This window comes from Suncus etruscus, chromosome 7 (assembly GCF_024139225.1).
Source record: "Suncus etruscus isolate mSunEtr1 chromosome 7, mSunEtr1.pri.cur, whole genome shotgun sequence".
NCBI classification, from domain to species: domain Eukaryota; kingdom Metazoa; phylum Chordata; class Mammalia; order Eulipotyphla; family Soricidae; genus Suncus; species Suncus etruscus.
The window spans coordinates 19,231,727-19,253,086 of NC_064854.1; positions in this window are offsets into that span (position 1 = coordinate 19,231,727).

The following is a 21,360-nucleotide window of genomic DNA, read 5'->3' on the forward strand; positions in this document are numbered from 1 at the left end:
CAGCTACCGGGCAAGAACTCAGAATTGGCTGTCAGGCCCCAGAGAGATCAGTGTTTTCAACATTCTCCAAATGAAGAAATGCAAGAGCGCAGAGATAAGGAGCGTGTTGCCTGAGATCGTGCAGCCAAATGTGTCAGAGTGAGAATTTTGAGCCCAAATTGGCCTAACTCCAGAGCCTCGGCTCTTGAGTTAATTGATAAAACGACACATTTTCTCACTGGGGCTGCAAAGAAGAGAGAGAGCGAAGAGGAAAGCTGTCAAGAGGTCCAAGCTATTACTGAGCTCTCGAGTCGCTGTGCTGGGGCCATTTGCGGCAGGTCCCCGCAGCCTGATTTCTTCATTTTTCTAGCAAATGTTAATAGTCATGTCGACCCGCTTCCCTGGGTTATATAACGAGAGACTGTAAAATAAACAAGAGCGAAGTGTTTGGAAATGTTAAGCAGCAGCAGCAGCAGCGGTGGTGATCAGACACCTACAGGAAAGAAGCGCCACTTGGGGAAGGGAAGGCAGGAGGGAAACTAGAGTGCTGGGGTTAGCAAATGGACAAGCAGAGGGGCTCACCCCCAAAGACCATGCCAGGTAGCACCCAGTTGCCCTCATTCTGTCAAGTCCTGCCTAAGCAGATGTGGTTGGTGAGAAATGCAGCTCCTGATTCTCATTTCTGCAAGACCTGGTGCTAGAAGTGAGAAGATTATCTAGGTCACTCCTGGTTGCAAGAATATATAAGGCTCTGGAAGACTTTCGGTGTCCAAAGTGATTTCTTTACCATGCAGACATCTGGACTTGAAGATTTCCTTTAAACATTGGGGTCTTAATTTAAGTGTATTCAGAGACCTCCAGTGAGAGAGCCTGTTGATGTGATCCTAAGGAAGGAGCGTTCATTGGGGTCCTTCAAAGGTAATAGCCCTGATCCTGCTCTGATTTAGAGTTAGCTCTTAATGATATACGATACCTTTAACTAAGGTGGGCAATTAACACACTGTCAAGGCAGTTGTCCTTAATTTGAAGTCGCTAAGCAGAAATGACCCATCCTGGAACTTGACATTATCTTCTCCATCTCCTGCATTTCCAGAATCTTTTTCTTTTAATTTATTTATTTACTTTTAATTTATTTAAACACCTTAATTACATACATGATTGTGTTTGGGTTTCAGTCATGTAAAGAACACCACCCATCACCAGTGCAACATTCCCATCACCAATGAAAAGAAGATACACAAGTCTCCTACCTGACATGTACTCACACAGATAACTAGGTGATGAGCATTTATTCAGTACCTGAAGATACAAACTAAGACCTTGCCTGGTTCCTATTATCAAGGAACTTGGATTCCAGGCATAACCATGTAAGACTATAACAGACATTATTTAAAACGAAGGCTCCAGGGAAAGGTGAACGAAAGCTTTATAAATGTGATTAAGCCAAGGCAGAAGGACCAGAGGATTTTGCAGAACTTTCACGTTCACTCTAACAGAGAACATGGAGAAAAATGTGCCTCAGGTACTAGCACTGGTGTCAGGCACTTCTACGAATCATCTACAATGGCGTAAAATAACAGCATTTCAAATTTTCAACTTTCAGGTAGCAAAATTATTAAGCAGTCATATTTTTCTCAACCTTCAGGGTGGGCCTTTCTGCCCATAACTTACATAAATGGATTATAGCTGAATTTGATGTTGACTTATAAAGGACTTAGGATTTTAGAAGGTTATTATTTAGGGACATTTAAAAAAAGCATACTTTCTGGAAATTTAGTGAGTTTCTCCAAAATGACTCTTCTTCGAATGTCTCCCTTGCATGTAGGTCTACTTACATTTTTAGGATGCTTCCAATTATACAAACTATTACCAGAGAGTGCACATGGTACTTTGGCATTCAGAAACATACATATTTAAATAGACATACTATTAATATGCATACTTGAGTATTGTTCCCATCTGCTACTAAGTTAAAAAAGAAAGATTATGATAAAGAGAAGTACCAAGGTCATTTAACTATACACCATGGTATGTGAAAGTGTAAAAGTCTAGATTTTTGCCAACTAAATCATAGATATAAATATCTTTTGGTGACGAAAATAAGCTTTTCCTCTATTGCTAAGACCATTTTATGAGCAAAGATTTCTGAAGAAGAAGAAAGGCAGGGAAGGCAGTTCATCTTAAGATTACAGAATCATGTTATACTTCCAATAAACAGATGAGAAAAAAATACATTGACTTTAAAATTTAGTAGATACTGGTTTGTATCCCAGGATGCCATTTATGGATCAATTAAACTTCTGGGAGTGTTACCAGTTGAATTCTCGGAGGAAAAAAGCTAAGGAGTGTTAATAACACTCTATTTTTTTATACCTGTAGTCATGAGAAATAAAATATAAAAAGAATAAAGTAAAAACTTGCACTTATGGGGCCAGGCGGTGGCGCTGGAGGTAAGGTGCCTGCCTTACCTGCGTTAGCCTAGGAGACGGACCGCGGTTCGATCCCCCGGCGTCCCATATGGTCCCCCAAGCCAGGAGCGACTTCTGAGCGCATAGCCAGGAGTAACCCCTGAGCGTTACCGGGTGTGGCCCAAAAACCAAAAAAAAAAAAAAAAAAAAAAAAAAAAAAAAAAAAAAAAAAAACTTGCACTTGTTTTGAGTTTAGGCAGAAGGCAACCAGCACGAAGGCTTAGCAAGCACAGAGTGAGAAAGTAAAACCAATAAGAGAAGTTAAGGTTATGAGGTTGTTTGTAAGAAGCTGGGAATCAGACACTGTTATCTGGGAATTTGGACTCACTAGGAATAGGGCACTGTAATTAGGGGAAGGGTTTTTTGTTGTTGTTGTTGTTGTTTTTTTTTTTTTATTAAGATGAGGCACAAAGTCATTAAGAGCAGAAGCAGAGCGAGGGAGGTCAGTGAGAGATCTGGTGAACCTGGAAACACCATTATAAGCCTCATTTCTAAAATTTGTAAACATCCAGTCTACTGTTGTTGATTATTTAGGCTAGTACTATTAAAGAGTAAATGAGAAGCAGAAAAAATTACAAAAAGTAGCCTAAAAAATGGACCTAACAAATTTGTTCCAAGAAACTCTCTCTCTCTCTCTCTCTCTCTCTCTCTCTCTCTCTCTCTCTCTCTCTCTCTCTCTCTCTCTCTCTCTCTCTCTCTCTCTCTCTCTCTCTCTCTCTCATACACACACAATCCAGCAACTAGAACACAACATAATTCATGTGAAAGTAATGTAATACAATGGTTTGAGATGTTCAAAGAATGATCTCAAAAAAATTATCCCAGTTTTCAAAGAATAATTGTAAGAGAAACATATTAGATATAGGTAGATACAAAGAAGTATACTTGACATTCATGAATTAGGGTACAGTATCAGAAAGATGGCTCAAAGGGCTGAGGATAGGCTTTACACGTGAGATTCTTGGATGGGATTCCCCAGTACTGTATAGTCCTTTGAAAACAAGTACCCCCCCACACTGCCCCAAGCAGTCAATTGTTATTTTCTCCTCCCACAAAACTAAATAAGACATAATGAGAGAGTGGTGACCATTTTTGTAAATACAGTTGCTATTTTAAATTAGAAGATATCATAAACACAAAGTTGGCAGAGTTGAGGAGAGAATTAGTATGTTGGAAGACAGCACTGAGAAATTCAGTTGGAATTCTGGGAGACTGGGAAAGCATGAACAAGAAGATCGACGAAGAAGATATGCTTTGACATACATTTGAAGGAAGCTTCAGAAGATCATACAGAGAAAAATGGGAGAAGCACTATTTGGAAACCTCTGAAGTTTTTCATGAAAGGAAAAAAAAGTTTTTCATAGATTGAAATTGTGCTGTGAATACTAAGCAGCTTCCCGTAAAGTAAGCCCACGCTGTGAAGAGATGTAATTTAAAAAGTACCTCAAGTATAATGTTAAAATCTTAAGAGCTTCCAGAGAGAAAAGGTGATTTAAAATAAAAAAGACACGTTACAATCAGAATTTTCTTCAGCAATAACAACATATTTACAGAAGTAAATGTTATACTAGTTTCAAAACTTAAAAAAAAAATGCCCAGAAATGTCAACAAAAGTTCTGTGTCTTGATTGACTAGAATGTTTAAATTTTTTTAATTGCAAAACAAACATTCAGACATGGAATGTTTGCACCCGCAGATCTTTACTGAAACTATTCTAAAAGAATGCATTTCAGCAAGAATAAGTGGATATATTCAGTTGGCAGGAGATAGAAGAAAAAAAATTGCAAGTAAGAGATTGATTAAAATGTTGGTATTATTCACTGTTGACAGTAATAAAATCAAGTAAATCTAATTATTCAAATAATATAATTTTTTCTCAGAAGTCTAGGCCCATTCAACTGTGCATGTGTTGGCATAAAGAATGTAAATCTTTGAGCTTCTACCACAGAGCAGATTCAAGAGCAGGCATGACAGGCAAGAATGGAGATGGAGTTAGGAGGTGTTAAGCATAGTGGATTGCAGGATCGGAGCGATGGTGCAGTGGTAGGGTATTTGCCTTGCACACAGCCTACCTCAAGCAGACTACAATTCGATCCCCTGGAGTCCCATATGTCCCCCAAGCTAGAATGATTTCTGAGTGCAGAGATAGGAGTAACCCCTGAGCATCACTGGCTGTGGCCCAAACACCCCCCCCCCAAATAAAAGAATAGTGGAATGTGGGCTTTCCATGAAGCTGGGCAGAAAAGAAAGACTCTGAACACAGGAAAACAATGCAGAAGGAGGGTAGACTATGAGGAGGGATTGGTGGAGATAAGGAAATATAGCTAAGATGTCCATCGGCTTATGGAAAGGTACACGGTGGAGTCGTTGCCATCCATTTCAAAGGTAATGCTCTGATGGCATGACCTGACCTCTAGGCCACAGAGGAAGAAACAGAAGTGATGTGTAGGAAGGCTGAAGAAATTCAGCCTTTCTTCAGAATGACATGGAGGAAGATGAAGAAAATGAGGTCCAAAGGAGAAGACAGAGGGTCAGGAATCCAAACCTTCAGTGAGTGAAGAGAGTGACAGAGTGATGTGACACTAAGGAGGTGACTTAGCCATGTGGAATAAGACTGAGAGTAACAATGAAGTGCACCTGAAGTGTGAAGTCAGACTTCTAAACAAGGACCCCTGTGCTCCTGAGATGCTGAGCCAGTGATGCGCACTGCAGAGTGGGTCTATTCAGGTTTTCTATTTTACACTTTAGATACAAATCTCTAACGTTTAAAACCCAAGCATTGTCTACAAATTTTCTGGTCCTTTCTGGAGACCTCTAGATTAAACTCCATGACTTAATTTTAGTTTTCCTCCAAAGATGTTTTGTTGCAGTTCTGTGAGTGCCTAAGGGTCATATAGTTCTATGGAAAGTTCTTTGGAAAGGAATCTGTGTCAAAGAACTAGAGCATTCTCTTTATCAAGGAATCTATAGCTCTATGAAAAAAAAAGAGCAAAAACCAATGAGCACATGGACAAGTGTTTTTATTACTTGGTTGGTTATGCGTATATTTCAGATAAGGCAGATCAATATGCTAAGGTTATAGATGAAAGTTGTCTGAAATGTAATCTTAAATTTGTGTAATAAGGAATGTAGCCATTTATTTCAGATTTGGGATTTGGGGTCAGGGAGATAGTAAAGTGAATAGTGTGCTTAACTGTCATGGAACCAACCTAGGTTAAATACTCAATATCCCATTTGGTCCTCCATGTACTATATGGAGTAATCCTTGAGTGCAAAGCCAGGAGTAAGCCCTGAGCACTGCTGAGTATAGATCAAAATCAAAAAAACAATCCAACAACAACAAAAATACTACTCATAGTTATTTTAGATTTCATCTAATGAAAACCAGCCAAAATATATCTATGAGACTACTCATATATTTAGGATTATATTTCAAATGTATCTGGTGATTGAAAAATATACAGAATGGGTGGGAGTTGTGGTTCAAAGTGGAGCAGGAGCACAGCAAGAGATCTTTTGCTCTCTATGTAAGGCCCTGGGTTCTAGTCTTAGTTCAGTAAAAATGATAGAGAATGACAGAGAAAAATGACAGAGAAGGCTCAAATGGTAGAGTCTTGTATGAAGTCCTGAGATGAATTTTCTAGCATTACATAGTCCTTGAATACTTATACATGTGCCCCAAGTGGTCCCTAAATACTACTAGAAAGAAAGATATATGAGCTAATGTCTTCAAAATTTTACTATATATTTATATGTATTATAGCATTTGTGAAATTAAATAAGTAGTAAGTGACAAATTATAGTATTACTGAGAAATATTTTCTAATTCCAGGAATCAAACCTAGAGCTTTATACATACAAGTGTATGCTGGTGAGCTTTATTGCTGATCTTACTGCAAACATATTTTTTCAATGCCCAGATTGGAGTTACAGTACCCAGTAGTACTCGGTGTTCACTCCTATTTCTCTGTTCAGGGGTGACTCCTACAAGTATTTTGGGGTAACCATATGCAGTACTCAGAGATCTAATGTGGTTCTGCATGAACAACAAGCACATTAATCCCTATATTATTTCTTCTGCCACTATATTCTGTGTTTTAAAAAGAAACTAGAAAGTTATAGCTGGTTTAACTACAAATGTGTAAAGAATGTAGAAACAATATTTTGTAGAACCCACTTTCATATATAAGAAGGGGTGACAACGTGAATTAAAGATTAAATGTAGGGGCCAGAGAGATAGCACAGTGGTAGGGTATTTGCCTTGCATGCGGCTGACCCAGAACGGACCTCGGTTCGATCCCCTGCATCCCATAAGGTCCCCAAGCCAGGAGTAATTTCTGAGCGCATAGCCAGGAGTTACCCCTGAGTGTCACCGGGTATGCCCCTCTCCCCAAAAAAGATTAGATGTGAACACCTCTGGATGTCAAGGCCATTAACACACAGGTCAATAGGCCAAGAAAGGTAAATAAGATCTATTGTGAAAATAGCAGAATAGAACTGATTAATGATTGGGTATATTGGTTAATAGGGAAAATGGAATGTTGAATCTCTCTCAAGTTTGATGCTAGACAGGAAGAGACACAGGAAAACTCAGGAAAATATCTGGTTTATTAAGGACATTCTAGGACCTGGAGATGGGAAAATGGTTAGGGTCCTGCCTGACATGCAGACACACAACACCCATGACAGTCCTTGATTTGCACTGCCCACTCAGTCAACCTAGAATCACTGAAGGGGTTCTTAGACCTTATGAACACTGCTTAGAAGCCCCATAACCATCATCACCATAAGAAATATAATCTAACTTGGAAGTAGACTGACTTATTAATCATTAGTTGTAAAGTGATCCTGGTAATGAAGCAACTATCTAAAAATACACACCAAGAGTCCAATTTGGTTAAGAAACATGGAATATTTCCCAGGATAATGGTAGAAGATGGAAAGAAAAGAGTTGGTATCCAAACTAAAGATTCTGTTTGGATCAAGAATAACATGTACAGGCAACCCAAAATTGTTAGCTGGAGGAATGTGTGTTAATGTTTCATTATCTCCAACTACTGGATTTTACTCTGTCTTAACTAGAGATACTAAGAAACTAGAGATGCTAAGAACTTTTAATATCTTTCAAAGAGAATTTTAATGGGTGGGGGGAATTAAACAGATGTGCAATTGAGCACATCCAAGCAGTGTTTACTGAGCCCTGGCTACTAATAAGGACAATCAAGACATAAATGAACAGCCATGAGGATAAGCATTTGTCAGAACTCATTCATGATGAGTGTGGGCCTCTCTATACAGGAATTAATATGAAAATTCTAGTATGGAATAAGACCCAAACTTTCTTTCAGAAAGCTTAGAAAATTTGTCCTCTGAATTAGTTGATGATTCTCATCTTCCTTTGCTTTATTGGTCTAAAATGTTGATCCCAGGAAACTTATTTCTTATAGATTGAAGTGCTGAACAAACTGCTTCCGGTTGGATGGAGATTCCTCAGTGTTGCAAAGTAAAGAAGTTTTTATTTGCAAATAACTTATCCTGACAGGCTTTCCTTTTTTGAATGTGGTTTATGTACCATGTCAGAATCTTTTTTCTTTCCCCAATGTATGTTCTGGGTTAGCACCATGTAAAAGAAATTCTCTCGCTCTATGATTTCTCTGTTTGACCTCTCATCAAATAATTACAGTCTGTTGCAAGAATTGAAAGCATTAGATTTTCTCTGGCTACTGAGGTCATGTGTTTAATTTTTTAGGTCAACACATCCAATTAAAACAATTTCAGTACAGAGTAGACAATGAAAAATTGAAGTCTTACAAAGAACCAGATATTCTCTTGTCTTAAGTTTTATATATATATATATATATATATATATACATACATATATATGCATATGCATTTTTAAAAGGCCATCAAATACATTAAGGTAAAACATACTATTGGTTTTATGCTGAAGAATTATGAACTCTAAGGAAAGCTCAACTACTCAAAAATATTTTTCAAAATTGCTCCAATGGAATTTTTGATGCTAGTCAAAATCAAAATCATTAACTGTATTAGGTCAAAATCTGGAGGAGTAAATTATCTCATAGGAAATTTTAAATAAGGTCAGAGGGGATGATCAATATGATATTCTCATTGACAAATAGAAAATTTTCTACTTTTGGAATCTTTTCCAAAAACTGTCAAGTATGAACAGTATTAGCAGCTTATTTCATCTTTATTTGGCCAGGCATGTTTACTCAGAGTTTTTCTGATTCTCAGGTAACTAGAATTGTAAAAATATGTCATCCCTGATATATATATGTATATATAAAGATATATAAATAAATATGTATTTTAAATATATATGTACATATAAAGACATATAAATAAATATGTATTTAAATATATATGTATATTTGGCTTTTGGGCCACATCCAGCTGTGCTCAGGGGTGACTCCTGGCTCTCTGCTCAGAAATCGCTCCTGGCAAGCTTGGGGGAATCATATGGGATAAATTGAACCCAGGACCCTCCTGGGTCAGTCAAATGCAAGGCAAGTGACCTACCACTGTGCTATCACTCTGGTTCCTCCCTGAGATATACTGAAACCATATCAAAACTTGGAGCTATAGAGAAATTAAAGCCTTAGGGAAAGTTAGATAATAGAGCAGCGTTGATGGATTGAATATTTCATACCCATGGCTCTTTCTGTAAAGTCTGTGGCTCTGAAGACATCACAAATTCACTCTTAGGTTCCTTTCTTTAGCAGGAGGGACTAAGATGGACACACATATTTGCTTTGTCAAGCCTGTACTTTGATATTTTATATTCTCATGGAAGAAGGAATCAACTGAGCTTGAATGCTCTTCATCACTAATCCATATATTCTAAGTAAGAGCAGTATTGTGTCTTCCAGGCAAGCACATACTCTTCCTCAAGCTAAATTGCCTAAGTTTGTATTCTGGGTCTGTAAAACCATTTAAATGTCATAGGTTTCTGCTCCTTAAGTTTGCAAGATAAAGAAAAATAGCATCTGCACTAATAAGTTGAGAAAGTGAAAGATGAACCTAGCCCAGTGGTTCTTGCCTGCTAAGTACTTGATAACTATTGCATAGTTATTCCATGAGCTTGTTTTAAGTGACAGTGAGAACTCAGTGTATCCAATGTGTCAAATACAATCAACGATACTTATTTTTTCTCCAATAGCTTTTACTTTTCTGGAAGGACTTATGTATTCCTTTTATTGAGCCTTCACCCATGTTATATACCTTTCTTAAACTACCCAACCCTCCATGGAAAAGCACATTATTCTTGTTCTTGAAGATGTCTGGTTTCTCTGGCCCAGTCTGTCCCCTCTGATCCTTTCTCCCAGCCTTCATCCACTTACCAGTTACTTATGCAATGTCAGCTCCATTCTTCCAAGTAACCCAGATAAAGTAAATAAACGAACACCACTAGAGTTGCTTTTGCCAGAGGGATGTTTAACTACTGCACAGGAAATAGAATGTTGCTTATGCATATGTGAGTGAGAGATTCATTTTCATTTTAGAAACCAAACAGGAAGAGGCTGTTCTATCTCCAAAGGGTTTACAAATTCATTCGCATTAGCACAGCAAGCACACAACAATTACTAAGCTCACAAGGAGAAGCAGACATCACTACAGAGAGAAACTGAATGGTAGAACGTGTAATTTGAGTATGTACATAAGCAAAGATTAAAATAGAGATAATGGGGCCAGAAAAAAAAAACTACCACATTTTCCGGAGTATAAGACGATTTTTGAAACGAAAAAAAGTCAACTGAAAATCGGGGGTCGTCTTATACGCTGAGTATATCCCAAAAAACGTTTCGATATGCTGCCAAACGAAAATCGTCTGGATATTGCCACGAAACGGATTTTCCAACTCGGTCCTGCACCAATCACTGCAAGGCTGCTCGGACCGCCTCTCTAACTCAGCCAATCCAAGCAGGTTTTTGATGCATGCAAATTAGACAGTGTTCTGGACCCGAATCTACACTGTCAAAAGCCTGCTCAGATTGGCCAGAGTCAGAGAGGAAGCCTATTACAGCATAAACTTTGAACCTTTGTTTGTTGTGATTGGCTCACTGTGGTACATACAGTTGCAGCACAGGAACAGAAGTTCTGTCTTATACAGCGAATATAGGCCTAAACCTATGTTTTAACTGTAAAATTATGAAGTCATCTTATACGCCCGGTCGTCTTATTTGCCAGAAAATATGGATCCTTAGGCCAAGTATGGATGTTGGGCCAAGGCAGGACACTCAAAGAAAATCTAGAATGAATGAGTTGGTGTGATTGAGTTTGTGCTAGGATTGGGTTTTTGGTTTTCCTCAAGAGGCAGTGGAGATAAAACCACATTATCACCTCTTCAGAAGCTTTAAATATCTGTACTGAAATTTGGGTTCTTATTGAGATTCATATAAAACTATTCCCATACAAGCACCTTTCATTATCATCATATATCAGACTTAAATAAACCAATACAAGCAAATAATATAGGGTTTTCCCAGGATTCTTTCAAGTGAAATATTGATTTACCAAGTAGGTAACTGCCATGCAAATAGACTACTGCTGGAGTCCAGCCCAGGGTGAATAAGTCTAAAGCAGGGATGTGGCAAAAATTAAGAACACACTAAAGACATAAGAGATAAAAACATGGGGTCAGGGGACTCCCAGCCTGATGGACTGAGAGCCTGGACTGTCCTTCATCTACAATATTTATTGTTTAGGAACAACCAACATGGAAGAAAGGATAGCTGCCAAAAGGCAAATATCTAAATCTGATCAAGACTAAGTGGGTCTGTACATCTTAAAAAGGGATGTGTGTTGAAAGAGGAAGCTAAGGTAAAATCTCTGAAGATGGTCAGCCTCTGGGAGAGGCGGCAGATGAAAGAGTGAATAAAAGACTTCCGCCTGTAGGATGTTCCCAGTGGACACCTACATTCAGGTAATTTAGAAATTAAGAGCTTTTAGATATTTTTTCTGCCCCTCTCCTCAGACTACCCACTTTCTCGCTAAACTGATTTATTTCTTGGATATCTTCATATCCAGCAGACTACAAATGAAAATTGCATTTGTAGTCCTCTTTCTCTGGGGATTCTAAGATTTCCTTTGTGTCTTTCTCTCGGATGACCTGGGATGCATTGGAGCTCTTGTATCCATGCTTTATTGGACCCTCCCGTGTCCTGATGAATGTTTGAAAATGAAGTATTCATTATTTCTACAAAATCTTTCTATAAAACCTAAGATTAAAGTTATTCCTCACCAATCACTCCAATACTCAGTATTATGTAAGTGAACACTATTATTGTCATGTGCCACTTAGATTAGGCATATCTTGGCTCTTTGCAAACACTCTTATCCCTGAGTCTAGGACAAAAGGATATGTCCTACTTTAAAAATCTCTAAAATTTCTGATAGCTCTCTACACAGAGCAGAACATCTGGTTTTATTTAGTAAATGAAACCACAACTACATAGGAGAGCAAATATGTGCTAGAAGAACATAAGACGTTTTTTCAAGATTCTAATTTATTGGAATTTCAAACTGGAAACCTAGGAAAATTCAAATGGCAACATAATCCTTTGTAGAAGTGCATGTATTTGGAGTTTAAGAATCAAGGAATCAAGAAGGCTGACATTTCATGCTCTTGCATATGTGATTTCATGTAAGAGTATTTGATTCATTGTCTCTCTCTATTTGTATCATTGACTCTCTCTATGCCATGGAGAGAAAATGTGAAAGAGAAACTTCCTTTTAGTTTGCTTAGGCTTACAAGTTCTTAGTTAATTATGAGTTTGTGAGTAGATATTCACATATCAGGATAAACTGTTGGGTTATTACTTAACATAAATTATTGATAATGCTTCATGTGTTAATGGCCTAAGAAACTTTCTTTGTTGCAAAGCTTTGAGATAAATATTAAGAAAAAAGCATATTCAGGACCAGAGAGATAGTATAGTGGGTAGGGTTTGGCTTGCATATGACTATCTAGGGTCATTTCCTGGTGCCATATATCATTCTCTGATCCCTAGTAGAAATAATCCTTGAACACGGAGACAGTAATAAATTCTGAGTACCACTGGGTGTAGCCCTCAAAAAGCATACAGTCTTAAATCAAATCTATCTTTGAATTGAAAAAAATGGCAAAAATGGCAGTCTCAGTGCTGGAGCCATGGTGCAAGCGGTAAGGCATCTGCCTTGCATGCATTAGCCTAGGATGGATCGTAGTTCGATCCCTTGGTGTCCCATGTGATTCCGCCAAGCCAGGAGCAATTTCTGAGTGCATAGCCAGGAGTAACCTCTGAGCGTCACCTGGTGTGGCCCAAAAAACAAAACAAAACAAAAGAGGTAGTCTCTTATTGATAGTACTGCCCTGCCCCCAGAATAATAATTTTCATGCCATTTTGACATTGTTATGTTCCTATTTTTTCCTTTCACAGAACTTTAAAAAACCTTGCAATCTACCTGGACAAATAGTAAGTCTCTGATACTGGAAGATATTTAACAGTTCCAAATATTGGGAAATGAAACTAATTTCTAAAGTATGATATGCCCTATATACGGGGAAGTATTGATAAAATGTCTTATAAATAGAACACTAATGGGATATATTTGACTGACAGGAACAAATAACAAAGAATACAGTGGCAAAGGTTAAAATAAATTATGTTTCCTAACCATACATTTGTAATAGTTGCCTTTCAAATAAAAGTATTTAAATAAAGTTTTTCCTCTAATTTGCAAACATTGTGAAACATGCTCCAAAATATCACTTTAAACTTTAATAAAAATTGTCAATAGCAAGTCCTTTGAGAAGCCTATGATCACTCTTAGATCAATCAACATGTGATACATCTTATGCAGAAGTAAACAAGAGAGGGAAGAAAGGGTTCCTTTCTCTCTTGAATTGCATCTGGGTATTTTTCAAAGGTCATTTTACTCAATTTTGCTCGTTACTTTTTTAACCATGCTGATATCTATAGAGTCATCATCAGAAGGAAGACTCTGGATCCTATTAATTTCTAGATTCATTCAGCAATGATTTTAGAAAATTCTTCTCCATTCTCAAAGCAAACAACCTATTTACAAGTAAAAACAATCAGTGTTCTGCAGGCTTAAATGATAAGATTGTCTATTAAGTCCACTAGGCTAGTTAGTCTCAGTGTATTACTCATCATCTCTGTGACATTGGGCAAATCTTTAGCTTCCCTGGGCCTTGCTTGCTTCAAATGTAAAATAAAGTAACAGCAGCTCACAGTTTCCAAAGTTACTCTTTTATGACTCTGATTTTGATGAATTAATACTTAACCCAGATCATAGAACATGCAAGAATATACATTTCACAACACTGTATTTACCCAATTTCAAGATGATATAAGGCAATGTCAGTGGCTTTGAAAACCATATTTGGGGGCTTGATAAATATTTGTTATATGAATAAATAGAGAGGGTATTTGATTTCATACTGACTACATAAACACTATTGAAGCGACTAAAATTATCTGCAAATAGTGTGATAATAGTGGGGAAGGATTTCCATTTCTAAATTTCTCTTGTTCTAATGTTCATGGGAAGATTATAATCTTTGAGAAAAGAATTTTCCCTCCCCTCACAATTATGTTTCTCTACTTATAGCACTGGTTAATGATTTTAGCTTTGTCTAAGCATAACAGCCTGTATGTCATGGCTAATGTGTTTATAGGTTGTATTGATGATTCACACATACAGCGTCTCTCCTGACAAGGAAAAGATGTCAGCATTTGAACAAAACGATTGTTGTGGAGGATAATGTTGTGTTGATGAGCTAACAAGTGGGTCATATCCACAAATTGAACAAAGGACAAGGCCATCTACATGCAATTTGATCAGAGTCGCTCACCACATATTAATTCAAGTTTCATCTTTAGCGGTCATCTATGCATTTAAAATAGTTTGAAAATCAGCCAACGATTTGAGCCAAGGAATGTTCTATCCTAAATGAGAAGCTGAACATGAAGCTGATTTTGATTCACTTGTTGTCAAGGGGTACTTTGATGGCAAAACCCTCAGCATGGCAGGTAGGATTGACCATTGCAAATAGGAGATGACAGTCCAGATGAGAGATGATGAGAAAACTTTGGCAGGGGTGGAAATTGCGTCAATAGTACTCAGAAAAGCTGACACTCTGACATAAGGCCCAGAGAAAGACCTCCTTGCCCTCCTCCCCACATTCAAGCAAAGGGTGTGTTTTAGTCACACGCAGCTTCAGTAAAATGGATTGAGAAAGAAGCAGAATGTTGGCAGCAGCTGTCCTGGGAATCTGAGAGCCATTTCGAAAATCAAGGAAATATTGAGCCTGAAGATTTGGTGACGATGAAGATGCTCTACATTCAGTGCAACCAAGTAACAGGTTTCAACCAGCAGAAGCTCGAGTCACTCATTCCTATGAATATGAAAGTCTTTTCTCCATCAAATTCCATCTCCACTTGACCTAATTTAGTGAAGGAAACCCTGTTCTGTGAATCTCAGCTGGGTTACCAATTTCAACTCATTTGTGGGACTCATCTTTGCAGTAAAACCCTTACGAAACTTGAATTGTTGTCAAAATGAAATAAGTTCACTGAAACCCACTGTGTGTGTGTCTTTTGTTTATACACCTTGTTGAGGTTCTGAAGTCACCTAGATAATCCGGGAATGAGAAGAACTGTTAGTGTTTTTGCTTTAGCCTGCCCTTAGCAGAATCAAGGTTCTCATATGTTTTTTCTTAGGCATGTCTAAGTCAGACTAGGGTGAAAACGGTATCTTTGAAATCTAGGATTCTCATTGTAGAAATGAACAAATTCTTCATTACCTAGACTTTTTATTTTGAAGCCAGCCCATTTTCATAATTAGAATTCTCCCTCAATAGGATAATATATAAAATTACAATTCTCCCTCAAAACTATGGTATTGCATTTTTTTCTCTCTGCTCAACCATCTTCTCTCTTAGATTTTTAAGCCATTAGTAAGCTTTTTAAGTCCCAATCAAAGCCTTTTATGTCTTTATCCTTCTCTTTGCTCTATGCTAGAGCATCATTTCGCAAATGGGATAGCCAAGAACTTTTCAAGGGAGCAAAGGTGAAAAATGCATAAAAGGGGGGCATGGAATAAGAGTTACTAGGTCTAGATGTTCACTAGTAGGCAAGGTTGGAGAAAGTACAAGAAGATAACAAAGTTGAAAGGAGGTCAGTTGAGAATTACTGGTCTAGAGGATATCATAGAATTATTTCTCTCGATGTGTTTTCTCAAAAACCATTTAATTCTGAGAAAATAAGGTAAAAAAAAATAAGTGAAATATTGCTGGGTCATGAGCTTCTCTCCTGCCAATCTGTGCCTTCACCAGGCAGTGGTGGTGCTATCTCTGATTTTTTTAGTGGAAGTATAGGATTTGGAAAGAAGATTTTCATCTATTTATGAATGCACAAGCCACACCTGGAATCAAAGATTTTGTCTTGATCTCCCTCATTTAAGGAGTGAGACCATCTAGAAACACAATCAGAAGAAAATGAAAATTTGTAAGGATTGAAGACTTTACCCTACAAAAAGGGAAGGACGTGAAGGATCACGAAGGCTGTCTGCAAATATTGTAAGGGGTTGCAGTACAATTAAATGAGTGGGGAATTGGCTCTTCTTAGTAGATCTGACTTTGAGTAACCTAAAAGCATACTTGTGGGTATAAATGATATGCAGTCCATGCCTGGAAGTTTTCTGCCCTTCCTGATATGCTCCTTACCATAGGTGGGCTCTTCCTTCCTTATGTCTGTGAATCCCCTGGTTTTGTGGTACTCATAATTTATCTTCTGTTTTGATGCTCTCACTTTCAGTACCCATAAGCCCCTAATGGAAGAGCTTTGAATTTGCCAAAGCTATTTGTAAAACATTATTCTCTGCCCAAAAAATGTGATTTCTAGTACCCTCAAGCTTCAAACTCACAGAAATAAACCCTGATAGGCCCTCAGACTTCACTAAAGTTGCTTCTGAGGTACTTTAAATAAAGAACATCACTCTCTTCCCCCAAAAGAAACTAAAGATTTTTTTGGCTGGGGCAGAACCAAAGACTAAATTTTTTCCATCACAGCCAAAACAGTTTAACAGTCTCTTATTCTTCATTGCCTTTTGCTTTATAAAATATATTCATGGAGCAAGATCCCAGAAGCAGAGAGACTGGTGTTAGCCTCAGCCTTACAACCATAAAATTAGGGTCAAGCTCTGGGCAGTAAAAGGAAGTTTCTTGGAAATGTTCTCATATGAAAGGAAATAGGAAATGTTTGGTCCTATATGGCTCTGATCAGCTCTGATGCTCTCTTTACCTTGAGAGTTCTGAAATATCACAGTTACTACATGTGTTAAGACTCCCCATCCTCTCTGACACTTGGCAAGTTTTCTAGAGAGGATTTGGGGAACAAATGAGTGTTGGATTATACCAGCATATCTCTTGTGGGGATATCTCTTGTAAACCTTTGATATTCCAAGGGAGAAGCTCATAAAAATCACAGATATGGACAGTCAAGGCTCAAAACTAGAGGTCGACCAGTAGCACAGAAGTGACACAAGAAATAAATGAGGTCAAAAGAAAGCCAAGGTTAGAAAAAGGTTGTAAAACAGGCAACCAAATAACTCTTATGATTTTTATTCATATTTAAGATCATAGTAGTATAAAATTGTCTATGACCTGGGATGTTGGCGACAAGGCTAAGAGTGGGACACCCACCAATAACAAGGTCACCCCACAAACTTAGAAAATTGTGCTAAGGTGCCTTTGGTTCATCTTCCAGGCATTGGCCTCTCTACTCTTCCTCTAAGTGGGATGATTAGATTCTGCATCATAAGCAACCTGAGAAATATATTTAAAAGTTTAGTTCTTGGAATAAGACCTTTGAAACCAGTCTTTTAAAGTGGTGTGATCCAATGAAACTTTTTATAATGACCATAAGGAAAGATGGTGTCTGGGCTATTGCCTACTAAACTAATCACAAGTCGCATGAATCATTGAGCACATTGGTTGTGGCCAGTCAAGGGAACAAAACTGTAAATCTTAATTTCTTTTAATCTATTTAAAGTTGAATAGACTCATGAGGCTATAGGCTGCTGTGTTTGATAGTGCACTTGTAAAGTCTTAGATTAAAAGAGATTAGTAGAAACTGGAGATGTTAGGAGAGAGAAAGAGAGAGAGAGAGAGTAAGGAAAGGAAAGCAGATGCATGAGATGGGATCAGGGAAGCTGCCAAAGTCGAGAGAACAAAAACAGGAAAGACTGGAATGATCATCTGGTACCTTTCTTGTGATCTTTCTTGGTTCTGGACTTTTGAAGTGTTGTTGGAAGATGCTCTCCTTCCCTGCACTCAGGCTTTAGCTCCAGGTGGCATTCACTCCATAAGATGCACTTTTGGGGGGTAAATGTGTGTCTTAAGGTACGAAAAATACAGTAGATATTTCACAGTCAATGGAATGCTTGTACCAATTCTTTTTTATATTTTTTCTTTATTTAAACATCTTGATTACAAATATGATTGTGATTAGGTTTCAGTCATGTAAAGAATACCCCCTTCACCAGTGCAACATTCCCACCACCAATGTCCCAAATCTCCCTCCATCCCACCCCACCCCCACCTGTACTCCAGACAGGCTTTCCAGTTCCCTCATTAATTCACATGATTATGGTAATGCTCAGTGTAGTTATTTCTATAACTGCACTCACCACTCTTTGTGGTGAGCTTCATGAAGTGAGCTGGAAGTTCCAGCCCTCCTCTCATTGTCTCTAAGAATTGTTGCAAAAATGACTTATTTTTCTTAAAACCCATAGAAGAGTGAGACTATTTTGGGTCTCTCTCTCTCCCTCTGACTTATTTCACTCAGCATGATAGACTCTACATACATCCATGTATAGAAAAATTTCGTGACTTCATCTCTTCTAACAGCTGCATAATATTCCATTGTGTATATGTACCACAGTTTCTTTAGCCACTCATCTGTTGAATGACATCTTGGTTGTTTCCAGAGCCTGGCTATTGTGAATAGTGCTGCAATAAACATAGGTGTGAGGAAGGGGTTTTTGTATTGTATTCTTGTGTTCCTAGGGTATATCCCTAGGAGTGGAATAGCTGGGTCAAATGGGAGCTCAATTTCCAGTTTATGGAGGAATCTCCATATCGCTTTCCATAGAGGTTGGACTAGACGGCATTTCCACCAGCAGTGAATAAGAGTTCCTTTCTCTCCACATCTCCGCCAGCACTGATTGTTCTCATTCTTTGTGATGTATACCAATCTCTGTGGTGTGAGATGGTATCTCATCATTGTTCTGATTTGCATCTCCCTGATGATTAGTGATGAGGAGCATATTTTCACGTGCCTTTTGGCCATTTGTATTTCTTTTTTATCAAAGTGTCTATTCATTTCTTCTCCCCATTTTTGATGGGATTGTACCAATTCTTATGATAAATTTATATCAGGTTTCTGGGCAGGAGAATTAGACTCTCTAAAGATTACCTATTGTCCCCTTTCCAAACTACAAATTGCTGCTTGGGAATTCAGTGTGAGGACAAGCCTCCTTCAGTCTGTTGGACAAGAAAACTAAACACAGGTTTGGCCCCAGACCATTCATTTACCATCAGCTCAGCTTTGTCCAATTTTGTTTTGTTTTGTTTGGGGGCCACACCCTATGAGACTTAGGGCTTACTCCTGGCTCTCTGGTTAGGGATCATTCCTGGTGGAATCCATATAGGCTACTAGAGATCAAATCAAGGCAAATGCTCACACCTTCTATACTATTGCTCTAGTCCCTGTACATTTTTTCTTAACCCTATATCATGGAAACTTAAAACAGGCCCAGGCAGGATGTAAACACAGAGCTTGTGCTTTCAGCGGGACATGTTAGAATAAGTACACTTGAATTTATACAGAATGCAGAGTTTCTTGGAATTTTTTTGTTGTTTTGATTTTGCAACTTAACCTTATTCTATTTGGTGAAATGAAGCTCATGTTAACTTGATTTTTCCAAGCACAGGTAGAACAGCAAAACACTTTTGATTATCTTTCCTTTCTCTTATAAGAATAACATGTGGTTAAAAATGAGTCAATAAATGGAAGTTTCACTCCTCAATGTTTGATTAGGGGAAACTTTATGCAATTGATTTCAAGCTCTTAGTCATACCACAGAAAGGTCCCCATACATTTCAGGAGTATTAACTGTTAAAAATAGTTCTCAGTTGCTGGGTAAATACCAATTTGCAGCAATTGGGAGGAAAAATTTCGCTTGACTGTTTACATACATTGTGGGGAGAATATTAACATCACCTTGAGCTATCTGTTGTTTGCTTGTATGTGTGAAGGGAGAGAAGCCAATGCTTAACACAACACTGGGAACTCACATTTACTATTCTATGTTCATAAATATTAATCTAGAGTGATAATTAGCTCCATAAATTTTACAATTAGCCTTTCAGAAAAAGAAGTGGAGGCTAATAAAAATAAGGCATGCTTTTAAGCTTGTGCACTGAGAATCTTTTCACTTGAATAGCTCTGAGGTAAGGCCTTTGTTTAATCTTTCCCTGAAACAGGTCTGCTTGACGCTTATTCTATTTCTCCCTTGAATTTGTACCATTGCAACAGTAAAAATATGTTTTTCGTTCTTCAAATTTAGTTACTGCCTATTTTCCAAGCATGCCCCTCCCTTTTTCTTTTTTCACTTGGGTTCCCTGGGACAAGAGGAAGACCAAAGTTCTCTCACTTAGAATCTGCTCGAAATTCAGGCCAGGAGAAATCTATAGAAGTCTGTTTTCCTGTGGGTTTGTAGTTGTGGGCTCTGTTGCCCGTGTTGGTAAGAAGCCAATGTTTGATCCTTAAATCAGACATCCTTAAGAGCTAAGTCCTGCAGTATAATGTCAGTCATGAATTAAAGAGATGCTGGTCCCAGAGATTTTTTCAGTGGCCCCTTTTTCCTGTCAACCACACTAATTCCTGTTACATTGACCATTAACTAATGGTAAATTTTGTCCAATCATAACTTTTCTTTTTCTCTGAAATTAAGGGCACCAACTTGACAGGTGAGTTCTTAATCTGTCTATATACTGCAAGATATTAAGATAAAATTATTGAGTCTTTTGCCAGCACAACTATTTCAGGCTTTCCAAGAAGTGGTACTCATTAATTGATTTTGTTAGGTTCCAATTTAGGTTCTTATACAGTCAACAGAGAAGAGCCCAAAGGGATACACTCTGGGGGCCAGAGGACTTTACCATTTCTTGTTGCTCTAAATGTTGTGTGGGACCATATGGTTTCCATGATTGCTGCAGGGGACAGGAAGGGACCCTTTAAAGAAAAAAGGTCCCTAGTCTAGTTCATGCTAATAAAATCCAGAATCCCACCAGTTTCAGGATGGGATATGGCTTGTCTGGGTTATTCAAAGAGTGAAGGTTAGTTCTCAATTCTATAGCAAAGATGGTTGCAACTCAGGTCAGATATTTCAGATATTTCCCTGTAGGAAGCCTAGAATCTCTAACTGCAGCCATAACTAATTGAAGGTGTAGCTGAGTTTTAAGGTCATCATGGCCACATCTGAGGTGCACCCGGGATCCCACAGTGGTGGAAAATGATGGACATCCTCTGCTTAGCATTGAGTCTCTGAGAAAGACCTGGCTCCCTAGTACTGTGTTAATCCTTGAGCCTTTCTCTTGCACTCAGATTTCCTGAAGAGCTCTATTCCCTGTCCATGTCTATCAAAAATGGGGTTGACCAGCTTAGTTTATCAGATTATTGAAAGACTGAGTCCATGTTGCTTGCAAAGCTTATAACCTAGAGAGCACTTCAAATGGGAAAAAATTAGATTTTTCTTCCCAAATTTCTTCCAAGAAAAGGATCCTTGAATAGAGCATCCAACCAAATCCCTAGAAAGCCTC